The sequence below is a fragment of the Pelodiscus sinensis genome, chromosome 8, assembly GCF_049634645.1.
Source record: "Pelodiscus sinensis isolate JC-2024 chromosome 8, ASM4963464v1, whole genome shotgun sequence".
NCBI lineage: Eukaryota > Metazoa > Chordata > Testudines > Trionychidae > Pelodiscus > Pelodiscus sinensis.
The window spans coordinates 72,140,294-72,153,835 of record NC_134718.1 but is presented as its reverse complement, the minus strand read 5'-3'; the positions used below and the strand labels follow the sequence as shown (position 1 = coordinate 72,153,835).

Here is a 13,542-nt window from a genome sequence, read left to right as displayed (position 1 = left end):
GACTAACACGGCTACCCCTCTGATTCATGTAAGATTGTCAGTGTTCTTGCGGAAATACTATGCTGCTCCCGTTCGGGCAAAAGCAAGTGTAGACAACACAGTACTGTTTTGCGCAAAAAAGCCCCAATGGCTAAAATGGCGATTGGGGCTTTTTTGTGCAAAAGCGCATCTAGATTGGCACAAAGCTTCCGTGTCAATCTAGACGCTCTTTTCCAAAAATGCTTTTAACGGAAAACTTTCCAGAAAATCATGCCAGTCTAGACGTAGCCTTGGGGTGTCGGACTCTTTGGACTTCGTGCGATTCTTGGCTGGGGGGGCTTGGCTCATGTTTGGGTTATGAACACTGTTTGTGATGTTTTCCCCAAGTTAATGCTGTATGACTTCTCTCTCTCTCTTTCATTAAATGTTTCTTTCCTACACTCAGACTCAGTGCTTGCGAGTGAGGAAGCATTGCCTCTCAGAGGCGCCCAGGGGTGCGTGAATTTCCCAGATTACTGGGTGGGGGCTCGAGCCGGGTCTATGTGAGATGGACCCCAAGATATTGAACCCAGCCCTGGTTACTGCCAGGCCTACCCCGCAGAAGGGTTACATATCTCTAAACTGTTAGTTCCTTACAGCAGGAACCACTATTTTTCAATGCTTCAGCCTTGCCTGCCCTCCTTTAATCAGTTAATAGTTAAACGTAACATTTAACTGGTTAACTAATCAAATGGGATTTTACATCCCTAACATTAAGCAGGATCCTCTTCCTGGAATAGTAATTATTTTTACAAGATACAGTTTGCCTGGTCTCAACTCATAGCAATTAGTTAATAATCACAGATGGCTCTGAGTATGAAAGGTGCAGTATAATGGCTAAACAATTTTAACAAGCAGGAATTTGCTGCTGAACTCTTGATACCACTAACTGCAGAAGTACATGAATTGAACTGAAAATATGCCCTGTATTTTGTGAGTTATACTAAAAGACACAATTGGATTAATAACACTACGCCTTTGCCCTATTAATTGCACTGGCTTCCCATCTATTTCTTGGTGTTAAGATCCTGATTCTGGCCTATAAAGACCTATGTGATTTGAGTTATATCTGTCACAGGGCCCCTCTCTGCATTGTACCACTGCAATGGCTGAGATCAACTGGGATGTTTTTGCCAACACTCCATGGAGGTGGAAGCAGCGTGTTTTCAGTACATCTGGTCAAGCATTTCTGGTTCATGCACGTATTTGTTATAGCTTGGTTTACAGGCCATGGTCTCTAGCCAGTTATTTCTGGATAGGTGTGGTAGTAGAAGGAAAGAGGAGTTTATGGGGCCTAGCATAGACAATGATTTAATTTCTGGCCAAATGTCCTCTATACAATATAGAAAGGTGCTATGGTCATTGATGCATACCTGTTAATTTTACTTAACAAGGAGGAACTAGTGGATGGATAGAAAAAGAGGGTCCACATGGTCAAAGTTATAGTATAGGTTAGGGGAGGGCAATAAAACAGCAACAGTTCACTATGTTTAGCCCCTGGCAGGCTGCCGCTGCTATATTTACCTGCAACTCCTCAGGTACTGGTGATCCTCGCTCCCATTGGCCACAGATCGCTGTTCCTGGCCAATGGGAACATCAGGAAGTAGCACAGACAAGGACACCACTTCCCGCAGCTCCCATTGGCAGGAATGGAGATCCACAGCCAACAGTAGCTATAAAGAGTTCATGCCTCAGATCCATACAGGAGAGATGTTAGAATCACTTCATGGTAGATCTTCAATTTGAAGGAGAAACAATGTCGTATTGGTTAAGGATTTTTGTTTGGAGTCAGCCAAGGGCCTGACTGGCTTTACTAATTCTGAAGGAAATTTCCTTATCAAGAGAACTGTCAGTGGAGGATGGTGCTGCCCTAAATACCTGAACTGATCCACATTTTTCAGCTGTGTGCCTTGGATTAATATGGCTGGCATTAGGACTGAGATACTGACTGGAACAAGAACTTTGTCTTCTTGAGATTGATGTGAGGCCAAAGAACTGGGATGCTTCAGAAAATCCACCAGCAATGATGTAAAGGTCATCATGATAAAATAAGTCTATAATGGCAGAGATCCCTTAGGACCCCATGTTTCATAGATCTGACCACCAGTGTTTCCTCTAAGTGCAGCCATATGGCAACAGCAAGAGTCAAGCAAATGCCACATACTCGATTAGTGAAGCCATGCACATCCAGCAGCTTGTGTTTAGGTGCCCCTCCCACCCCCAACTGCTTTGCTATCACATGCTCCTGCCTTCTGCCTTGAAGTCCCAGAGCCAGGTATTCCTGGGATCCTCCTGATTACTGTGCAGAGGGTGGGGAAGGTCTCTGATGTCAGGTGCAAGGAGGGAAAGAGGCAGGGATACCCTAAAGTACCCCATTCCCACAGCGTGGGGGGGAAGGACTGAAAGGACAGAGTTAGATAGCTGCTGGTTGGCTGCTGTGATCTAAATGAGCGTTCTGACTGCTGGATGCCATTCTGCTTAGAGACACAGTGGATAGTCTCTCATACACTCCCAGCAGGCGCATATGCACATGCACTGTTGTTACTTTTTGCTGCTGTTACTTCTTGGTTCCTCCTGCAATACACTTGTATTTTCTGTAATTTTACTCAAATGATGATATTTTAGATTTTTGTCTGGCCTATGCATTTCATAATTTTATTTCTTGTTTATGCTTAAATGTAATTCTTTGAGTAGTGAGTTTTAAAATGTCTAACCTGTTCTGGCGTAATTACCCCTATGGTAACTTTTAAAAAATATATATCTAGTTTTTTGTTTCTGTTGGCAGCACACATCTGCACATTGCCTCAATATTGGTGTACATAACAAAATTCTTTCTGCACATGAATGAAAAAATTACAGGGAACATTGCTGACCACCCAGCTATAGTGTTTCTTTGCAGTTTCAGGTGTCTTTGTTTGCATCCCTCTATCGAAAGAGGGCGCAAGTGTAGACATACCCAGACAGGCTTAAAATTAATAGAAACCTGTTAAAATTCTATATATAGAATCTTCATGGGAAAACTGTATGGTTTTCTAGAACCTCTACCTAAAGGGAGACTTTTATAGCTTCATTGGGCACACTGATATTTTTTTAAAAAGCTTCAAAATTAATTCTCATTTTATTAATAGGCAACAGGTTTTAAACAAACAAAAGGATGTTTTTCTTCACTCAGCACACAGTCAACCTGTGGAACTCCTTGTCACAGGATGTGGTGAAGGCTTTAACAGGGTTCAAAAAAGAGCTAGACAGATTGATGGAGATTAGGTCCATCAATGCCTATTTGCCAGAATGGGTAGGAATGGTGTCCCTAGCCTCTGTTTGTCAGGAAATGAGTAACAGGGGAGGGATCATATGAGGATTACCTGTTGGGATCCCTCCTTCTGGAGCATCTAGTATTGGCCTCTGTCAGCAGACAGGATACTGAGCTAGATGGACCTTTGGTCTGACCCAGTATGGCTATTCTTATGTAACACTCGCTAAGCCATTAATAATAGAGGCTCTGGTCACAGAAGAGGAGAAAATATGATGGTTGGTTACCCTACATGACTTATTATGAATAAAGCCCCATAAACAGAGAGCCAGCCTTGCAACCATGTGTATACAGTCTTTAAAATGTCTGTCAAGGAGTTGCACCTGGAAAAAAGCAGGAAATTAGAGGTGATTTGCCAGCTTGTGCTAAGCAAGGCAAAAGTCTACACATATGTACCAACATACACACACACAATTGTTTTTGTAATTAATCCCTGCAACAAAAAAGTGCTATGAAACTTGACTAATATCCATGATGTGTTTTGAGATTCTATAAGCATAGAGTATTAATAATATCTCTACTTAGTTATTATAACAACAGTCTGGCATATTTTTTGTAAATACTAGTTGTGTTTCTTGTATGCTACCTTTGTGGAGATAATTAATTCTTCACAGCATCAAAGATATCAATCAAATCAAAGGGTTTATTATTAATCTAGGAGATTTTGATACTACTATGATGCATAGTTAAAAACTAACATTATTTGCTTGATAATAATAGTTAGCATTCTTTAGCAATGCCTAACCAAGTATCTTTCATTAATTAAGGCTTCCAACAGTCTTGTCAAGTAGGCATGTATTAACATCTCCATTCTACATATGTGGAAATTAAGGTAGAAAGATATAAAGTGATAAATGTGAGGTCAGAACATAACTCAATGCTTCTAGCCAGGACACAATTCAGATATCCTTGCTCCTGGTCTTGCATTTGAATCACAAGACCATTCTCCTTCAGATATTTGTCACAGCTTTGACTGTCTGCAAAAAGTCCAGCAGCCAGAGTCCTGGCCCTTTTATATTGCCACCAGAGCCCTACATGGCACATACCCAGGGTTTCTGAAAGGCTGGCAGGAGAAGGCTAGCCCGCACCCCTGCCCCTTCCACCTGAGTTGGGCCACCTCAGCCCCAACAAAGTCTGATCTCAGCCCTGAATATCAAGTACACTGGATCACCACTGGAGAGGCATGATTTCCCTTTACAGAAGCTGCATTGAGTCTTCCTCAACATAGTGCAATCCATATTTCTGATAATTCTGTTCATTACTAGAGTCTGAACTGACCTGTCTGGTGCTGAAGTTAGGCTTACCAGCCTGTAAATTTACTTTTTTATGCTACAGTTTTTGGAATACATCATTAACTGTTCAGTCCAATCTGATAACCCTGTGATAAGAAAGCCACAGTTGAACAAGCAGCAAGATGAGGACAAAAATGTGACATTCATCTCTGTGTTTAACTGCAATTACTGCATGATGTTTCTCTAGATAAAGAGAATACCATTAATTCATTTTCTGACCTGTTTTTTTTCCAAGCAGCAATGGGCTGGGTAGTCACATTACCTGCTCTTCCCCCTACCTCAGGGTTATTCATTGGGAACTTCTGAGGGTGGTTCCCAAACTGAATCAACCCAGAACACACCACCCAGAGCTAGACTCAACTGGGTTAGGGATTATTATCCTATCAGTAGAGTTCATCTCCTTCTGTTACCTCCAACTCTTAATATTTTAAAAAAAAAACTGACCAAAAACTGAGTTGCTTTGTTACTAATTAATGAAGCTGGATGGATCAGTTACCTCAATGTGACTGCTATGGATAGCACTGTTTCATAGTGTGCCTTCACTTTAGTGTTCAACTCTACTTCATTTCATTAAACGCTCTAGGAATGCTTTTTATATGTATAGAGTGTTCCACACATTACACAGATGAGAGGTACAAACACCTGGGCCAAAGCCAGCTAATTCAAGAGCCTGTTCTTTTTGCAAACATGAGACTAATTTACAGCATTCTGTAGGAGTTCCCAAGGAAAGCTGCAGCTCTCTTTTTCCCTTTCCACTGGCGAACTATGCCAGAAGAGTTAAACTACAATCTGCTTATTAAGTATACACTCAGTATAATAAGTTCTTTGTTTGGAAAAATTCTAAGAATAACTGGGAGCTGTAAATATTATTCCTGTGGTTAGATAACTAAATTAGAACTGGACTGTGAAATGGCTTCGGGATACAGCTGGGCAGAACAGAGCACCACCATCCCTTCTTTTTTTTCAAATGAATTTGTACTGGAAAGGAACAGGTAGGCAGTTTCGGAGCCTGAAGTCCTCTGTTTTAGTCTCAGAATGGCTACATTACAGGCAGTATTAGTACAAGCCTCCACACACCAGACCCTATTGAGTGCTTCATTCTGGTTATGGAAAGAATATCTTCAGGGCTCTTCAAAGCTTGTATCTTTGCCTTCTACCTCTGACTCCCACCTCAAATTAAAAATGCTATGCTCAAACATTCATGTGTTTAATTTAAAAATCCAAAGAAGTTGTGCAAATAGCAATATTACACCTAATATTTCACAACTGTAACCCTCACTCCCCCATAAACTCTTCCTTCACCTTTGTTTATTCATATCTTTACCATGTTAAGTTTGATCTAGCTGGTAGGATGCACACACAGGCCATTAAAATTAATAGGTGCTTGGCTCATGGATCAGCAACAGCATATAAACAAATATAGGAGAGTTGTAATTACAGGCAGTCCCCGAGTTAGGCGGATCCGACTTATGTCGGATCCGCAGTTACGAACAGGGCCCTCTCCCTGGTCTCCAGCAGACCAGGGAGAGGAAGCAAAGCGGCGGAACACACGGGCAGCAGACAGCCCAGACGCGTCTGGGCTGTCCGCTGCCTGCGTGCTCTGCGGCTTTGCTCTGCTTTGCTCCCCGTCCCCCTGGTCTGCAGACCAGGGGGACGGGGAGCAAAGCGGCGGAACACGTGGGCAGCGGACAGCCCAGATGCGTCTGGGCTGTCCGCTGCCCGCATGCTCCACAGCTTTGCTCTGCTTTGCTCCCCGTCCCCCTGGTCTGCAGACCAGGGAGAGGGGGAGCAAAGCAGAGCAAAGCCGCGGAGCCCGAGGGCAGCAGGACAGCCACGGCGCGTCTGGGCTGTCCCACTGCCCCCGTGCTCCACGGCTTTGCTCCGGATGCCTGTGGTACAGCAGCTGGGGCGCTGACGGTTGATCCTGTAGCGCTGCTCTGGGTGCTACTGGACCAACCCCGCAGCACCCCAGCTGCTCTGCCCCAGGTGTCCTGATTCAGCCACTGCTGGTCAGTTTCAGCAGCGGCTGACTTGGGGACGCCTGGGGCAGAGCAGCTGGGGTGCTGCTGGGTTGGTCCAGTAGCACCGAGGAGCGGCGGTGCTACTGGACCAACCCAGCAGCACCCCAGCTGCTCTGCCCCAGGCGTCCCCAAGTCAGCCGCTGCTGAAACTGACCAGTGGCTGACTACAGGAAGCCCCTGCCCCGGGCTTCCTGGAATCAGCCGCTGATCAGTTTCAGGAGCAGCTGACTTGGGGATGCCTGGGGTTCTTAAGTTGAATCTGTATGCAAGTCAGAACTGGCATCCAGATTCAGCCGCTGTTGAAACTGATTAGTTTCAGCAGCAGCTGAATCTGGACGCCAGTTCCGACTTACATACAGATTCAACTTAAGAACAAACCTACAGTCCCTATCTTGTATGTAAACCGGGGACTGCCTGTATAGTCTACATAGCCTATGTAGTCCTTGGTCTCTGCTAGAGATGTTAAAATGCATATATTCAGGTAAACATATAATCACTAATAATTTCAGCAGTTACACATTTATACAGTTTCCCACCTGACCCCCTCCTATACTGCTCCCTCTGATATAGAGGCAGTAGCACAACGGGGGACTGCGTGTAACCATTAAGGACCATTTACATGTTTACATGATCACATCCCTAGTCTCTACCAAGACTGCAAAGAAGGGAGCTACATATTAGCAATTGTGACAATGAGTTTTGGGACAGATGTACCCAACTAAAAGAAATTGGACTAAGACTACTAACTAGCATGAATTGTTAGTCACTGCCAATCTGTACCACGTTTTAAAAATGGAATATAGCAGTGGAAGGTTTTGCCTAGACACAGATATTCAGTACTGTACTTAAATAAATGGGTGCAATGGCCATCAGGGAATTAATACAGGCAGTCCCCGACTTACGTGGATCAAACTTATGTCGGATCTCTACATACGAACGGGGCTTTTCTCGCCGCGGAGGACTCGGGCAGCAGAACCACCCAGACACGCTGTGGTCCCGCCGCCCGCGTCCTTCGTGGCGAGAAAAGCTGCTCCGCGTCTCCCTGGTCTGCTGGGGGGGGAGGGGGCGTCTGTACTCTGGACAACACACTGCAAATCTACTATTAACTGTATTATAAAGTACTGTATACTACATAATACGATAAGTCATAAAACTGTCTATATACAAGGGATTATTGTGCTTCTCAAATGGGCAAAATCACTTACGCGCCTGTCTTGCCACACCTATCATCTGAGGAAAGATATCATTGCCCATATATGTACAGTCCCTAACTTAGCCCTTACTGTGCTTCAATTTTGTGACGTCCTCAAATCTGTTAAAATGTTTTTGACCGCAGCAGTTTGTTCCTTCAACGTACAGTCTAAAAGTGAGGCATTTGGGGCTAAGTGGTTACCCTAATTTAGCTATAATTAGATAATAAATTGTTCATGGCAGCCACCTTGAATAACATTGAACTATTTTCCAGATATTGCATCAGTTTTATGTACAGTACATTCTGCACTTTGCGGTGAAGAAAAATACACTTGTGTTGAGTGCTCTCTATTGGCAGGACATAGCCTAACATTTTAGAAATCAATCCGATGAATGCAATAGCTGGTAAGATGCACACATATGCCATCCATAATACTAAAACAATACAAACTAATATTTGGCTCTTAGCCACTATACATAATAACATTTTCTTCAGTAGCACAGAATGGGACTTTTACAAGGAGGAACATTTATATGAAAATGCATAATATGAAGATAACCAAAGAACAAGTTATGCCTAGACAGAGAGAAGCCAATTATCAAAAACTAATACTTTGGCCTTCTTAAAAGATGATAATTTTAAAGTGAGCTTTATGATGATTAGTCACAGCACCACAAACTGGGGGAAGAGCAAACACAGGACAAGCAAAAGTGGAAACTCCCCCATGCTGACTTACTGATGTGTCAGATCTAACAGTGAAGACAAAGAGAAGTGTGACTGGAGATCAGTCCCAAAGCCTGTTCAATCCTTGTTCTCTCTCACATAGTCAAACAGGAGTTACTATGTGGAACTCTCCATGAAGAATTGGATTAAAACCATTCATTCACCTCCCAGAAGGCCAAACTACCACCAGATGATAACAGCTTTGGGTCATTAAATAGCTCTGTTGAGTTTTAACCAATGGCCAAGTAGCAGTAGGCTCTGCTGTGTCAGTTCAACCAAGTCCCACAGCACTCCATGATTCCAAGTCTGCAGAACTGATTAGGAAGTTTAGCTCCCATTGCACAAGATAAATATGATTCTACCTATATAGAGCTAACTGTCAGCCTTGCTTATACATTATTCTGGAGCAGCTTAACTGTTACTCCTGTGAATCTCAAAACTTAAGCTGAGCTTGAATCTTCAAACTGACCTGTGAGCACTGCAAGCCTAATCTTTAACTCAATGCTTCTCTATCAGGAATACACATAACTCTTAAGGTACATGGGAGTACATCAACTCATCTAGTTATTTGCCTAGTATTACAATAGGATACATAAAAATCACTAGCCAAGTCATTCAAACTAAAATTTCATACAAGGACTAGTTTCTACAGCTCTATATTCTACACATTGAAATAGAGGCACAATATTTATATACCAATTAATTTATTTTAAAACTATATGGTAAATATTAGAAAGCCAGGATTTTTTAGTAATAGTATGCTGTGACACTTTCATATTTTTATGTCTGGTTTTGTAAGCAACTCGTTTTTAAGTAAGGTGAAAGTTGGGGATACACAAAACAAAAATAGGACTCCCAAAAGAGGAAGAGTAGTCTGGAAAGATTGCAAACCACTGCTATAACCAATCCCTGAGCAATCTCTTCCCCAGACAACAGTTTCTACTGCAAATTAATCAGATTAAAAATAATATTTAATAATCACATTTTCTTTGTTTGAGATTGTCCCCTCCCACATAAATTTCATTTCTCTCAGCACACACAAGAAAGTAGATTTATTTTCACTTTTGTTTCTTCTCATCTTTTTATATATATTAGAGATTTGTGCATCTGTCTGCAAGTCCATTTGTTCAAGAACTTCTCCTAACTGGTAAGACCTAGGGCCACCAAACTTGGTATGCAGTTTCCTCTTCTCCTAACTTAAAGCAAGCACAGGGCTTGCTTGTGCCAGGATTATGTAAAAATGGCACCTTCTTCCTCAACCCAATTGATTTTTCAGCAAACACCTTATAACAGTAATGCTAGAAAAGCAAGTATATTGGCACACTTTCTTCAAACCTCAGCTAAGAATTGTAATATAACACGCAACTACATCTATACCTGGACAACTTCAACTATTATTTTAAGCTTCAAAGGGGTAACTCAGTCTGTAACAGGAAAAACTTAAAAAACAATAAATAGTCTTAAAGCACCTTAGACTAACAAAATATGTAGGGATGGTATCATGAGCTTTCATGGGCACAATCCACTTCTCCAAATGACTAGTGCTACTAGACTATTTGTTGTTAAGTTCCCAACTGACCTTTTGACCTCTGAACTAACAACAAAGGAGTATTTTAAAAGTGCAATTCTGGTCAAGAACATGACTTACTAGGATTGTTTCTCAAAGATTTCCAGAGCAAAAGTACTCAGTGTACAAGTTGAAAACATATTTTTTTCTAACTGCTACCATTAGCAAACTCAATATGGAAGTGTAACAAAAAAAAAGCAAGCTACATTCTCTTTTGGGCTTACAATATCACAAATAACATAGATCCTGAAAATCAGATCATAAGCCCTCTCCCAGCAGACACTTACACACATTTAACATTATCTATGTGAGTAATATGCCAAAGTATTTGAAAGATCAGGCCCTTAGTTAACAATTCTAGTAAGAGAAGCATGATAAATTCATAAACCAGAATAAAACACAGCTCCCCCTCTCAGGCCAACAGGTGTAAGAAGCAGAAAAACATTTTAATTAATGACAAGACATTTTCAATTCACATGGGTTTGAGGTAGATGGAGCCATTTTTACCTAGTTATCATGAACACGAACCTCATAATGAACAGCTCAAGTACCATCCTGCAGCATCCACAGTTTGGCAATGTTAGGACTAGTTAAATGTTAACAACTCTGCAGGATTTCATAATTTCCACATTTTTATGGCAGCCTGAACCAGATAAAAGAGAGATGGAAGAGACCTATTAAGTCTCTCAGTATATCTGTAGCTAATGCAGAACTGTCTCCCTCATCTGAGGGTTTTGCCCATAAAAGCTCATGAGACAGAGAGTGTATTTGTTAGTGTCTAAGGTGTTACAGGACTACTGGTTGTTTCCCTAGTGTACATTTTGTAACAAACACATTGCCAGTATTAGAGACATTAAAAATCACTTAGGCAAAATGAGAGCATACTGGATTTGTATTGGCCTCTCACCCTGTTTATCAGTTCAAGCACATGGACCCATTCACGAAGACCAAATCCCTGCAAATAAACTGAGTGACACTGGACCGATTCCTGATGCAAGGCCACCCTGAGAACACGACCCATCCTGCCAGGCCAATTGCTTTCCTCTGTACTGGGCACCGCCCCCCACTGCAGTCTCCAGCCTCAGGAGGAAGCCCGGATGAATTGACCAGCCACGGTTTGGTTTGCAGGGGCAATCAGCTCAACATCCATGAGAGACAAGGAGTGACAGGGAGTCCACCCAGCCCAGGGCTGCCCACTCCCAGCCCGGGGGGCGCTATCCCTCCAGAAGCCAGGGCGAGCCTGGGAGCGGGGCTCGCTCTAGCACCAGTCAGTGCCTGGCGAAGGGGGCAGCTCGTCCGGGCTGGGGAGGGCTCCTCTCAGTAAGCGCCGTGCAGGGGAGCCGGGTCACCCGGGAACACACAATGGGGCACCCTGAGAACGGCCAGGGGAGGGATGGGATGGCGGGTCCTGCCTCGTTCGCTCCCCGCCTGACAGGGTGCCGGGGGGGGTCCTGCCCGCGCCTGGGGGGAGAGAGCGGCCGGGGGGGGGTCCTGCCCGCGCCTGGGGGGGGAGAGAGCGGCCGGGGGGGGGGTCCTGCCCGCGCCTGGGGGGGAGAGAGCGGCCGGGGGGGGGTCCTGCCCGCGCCTGGGGGGGAGAGAGCGGCCGGGGGGGGGGTCCTGCCCGCGCCTGAGGGGAGAGAGCGGCGGGGGGGGTGTCCTGCCCGCGCCTGGGGGGGGTCCTGCCCGCGCCTGAGGGGAGAGAGCGGCGGGGGGGGTCCTGCCCGCGCCTGAGGGGAGAGAGCGGCGAGGGGGGGGGGTCCTGCCCGCGCCTGGGGGGGAGAGAGCGGCGGGGGGGGGGGTCCTGCCCGCGCCTGGGGGGGAGAGAGCGGCGGGGGGGGGTCCTGCCCGCGCCTGGGGGGGAGAGAGCGGCGGGGGGGGGGGTCCTGCCCGCGCCTGGGGGGGAGAGAGCGGCGGGGGGGGGTCCTGCCCGCGCCTGGGGGGGAGAGAGCGGCGGGGGGGGGGTCCTGCCCGCGCCTGAGGGGAGAGAGCGGCGGGGGGGGGTCCTGCCCGCGCCTGGGGGGGAGAGAGCGGCGGGGGGGGTCCTGCCCGCGCCTGAGGGGAGAGAGCGGCGGGGGGGGGTCCTGCCCGCGCCTGGGGGGGAGAGAGCGGCGGGGGGGGGTCCTGCCCGCGCCTGGGGGGGAGAGAGCGGCGGGGGGGGGGTCCTGCCCGCGCCTGAGGGGAGAGAGCGGCGGGGGGGGGTCCTGCCCGCGCCTGGGGGGGAGAGAGCGGCGGGGGGGGTCCTGCCCGCGCCTGAGGGGAGAGAGCGGCGGGGGGGGGGTCCTGCCCGCGCCTGGGGGGGAGAGAGCGGCGGGGGGGGGGCGTCCTGCCCGCGCCTGAGGGGAGAGAGCGGCGGGGGGGGGGTCCTGCCCGCGCCTGAGGGGAGAGAGCGGCGGGGGGGGGTCCTGCCCGCGCCTGGGGGGGAGAGAGCGGCGGGGGGGGTCCTGCCCGCGCCTGAGGGGAGAGAGCGGCGGGGGGGGGTCCTGCCCGCGCCTGGGGGGGAGAGAGCGGCGGGGGGGGGGTCCTGCCCGCGCCTGAGGGGAGAGAGCGGCGGGGGGGGGTCCTGCCCGCGCCTGAGGGGAGAGAGCGGCGGGGGGGGGCGTCCTGCCCGCGGGCGCTCCCCGCCTGAGAGGGCGCCGCGGGGGGGGGTTCCCGCGCGTAAGGAGCGGCGCGGGGGGAGGGGGGTTCCGGCGCGGGGGGAGGGGTCCGGCCAGGGGGTCTCTGGCGGGTTCCAGGCTCCCGGGTCCCGCAGCCGCACTCACCCGCCGCGCGCTCTCTGCAGAAATAAACCAGCGAAGCTGCAGCGCTTGGGCCACACTGCGCAGGCGCGCGATACGCCCCGCCCCGATAAGTCAATAGATGGGAGACTGGGGCTGCAGGCAACACACTCGCCCCAGCGCAGCCGCACACGGGATCTTGTCAGGGACCGGGGCGAATGTACAATCCTCCGGCGCAGCCGCACACACACCCTGCCAGGGACCAGGGAGAGCGTTCATGGATGTGAATGTCTGAGATTCTGTGCGTCTGTTTGCGGGCCTGTGAATGTGTGTGCGCTTTTGTGCATCTCTGTATGCGTCTGTGTTTGACTATGTATCTGTAACAGTATATTTGTGATAGAGATGCAGCATATTAGTCTGGTGTTGCTGAAACAAAAGACAGGACTGTGCAGCACTTTAAAGACTAACAAGATGGTTTATCAGGTGATGAGCTTTCGTGGGCCAGACCCACTTCCTCAGATCAAATAGCGGAAGAAAATTGTCACAACCATATATACCAAAGTGATACAATCAAAAAAAAGGGAACACATGTGAAATTGACAAATCAAATTTTAGAACAGAGTGGAAGTGAGGGGGGAAGGTAAGTTTCTGTGAGGTAGTGACATGGGGGTGATAACTGGGGAAGCTATCTTTGTAATGGGTGAG

The 13,542-nt window shown here is 47.3% G+C and overlaps 1 protein-coding gene across 1 annotated transcript in view; it reads right to left on the bottom strand.

Annotated features, from left to right (window-relative positions):
• NT5C2 (5'-nucleotidase, cytosolic II) overlaps window positions 1–13,005 on the bottom strand; it is an 89,006-nt gene extending 76,001 nt beyond the window's left edge. The window contains exon 1 of the mRNA XM_075935560.1: window positions 12,883–13,005. The gene's annotated coding sequence lies outside the window, so the exon portion shown is untranslated. The remainder of the gene's footprint in view (window positions 1–12,882) is intronic.
• Between the last annotated feature and the right edge of the window lie 537 nt (window positions 13,006–13,542).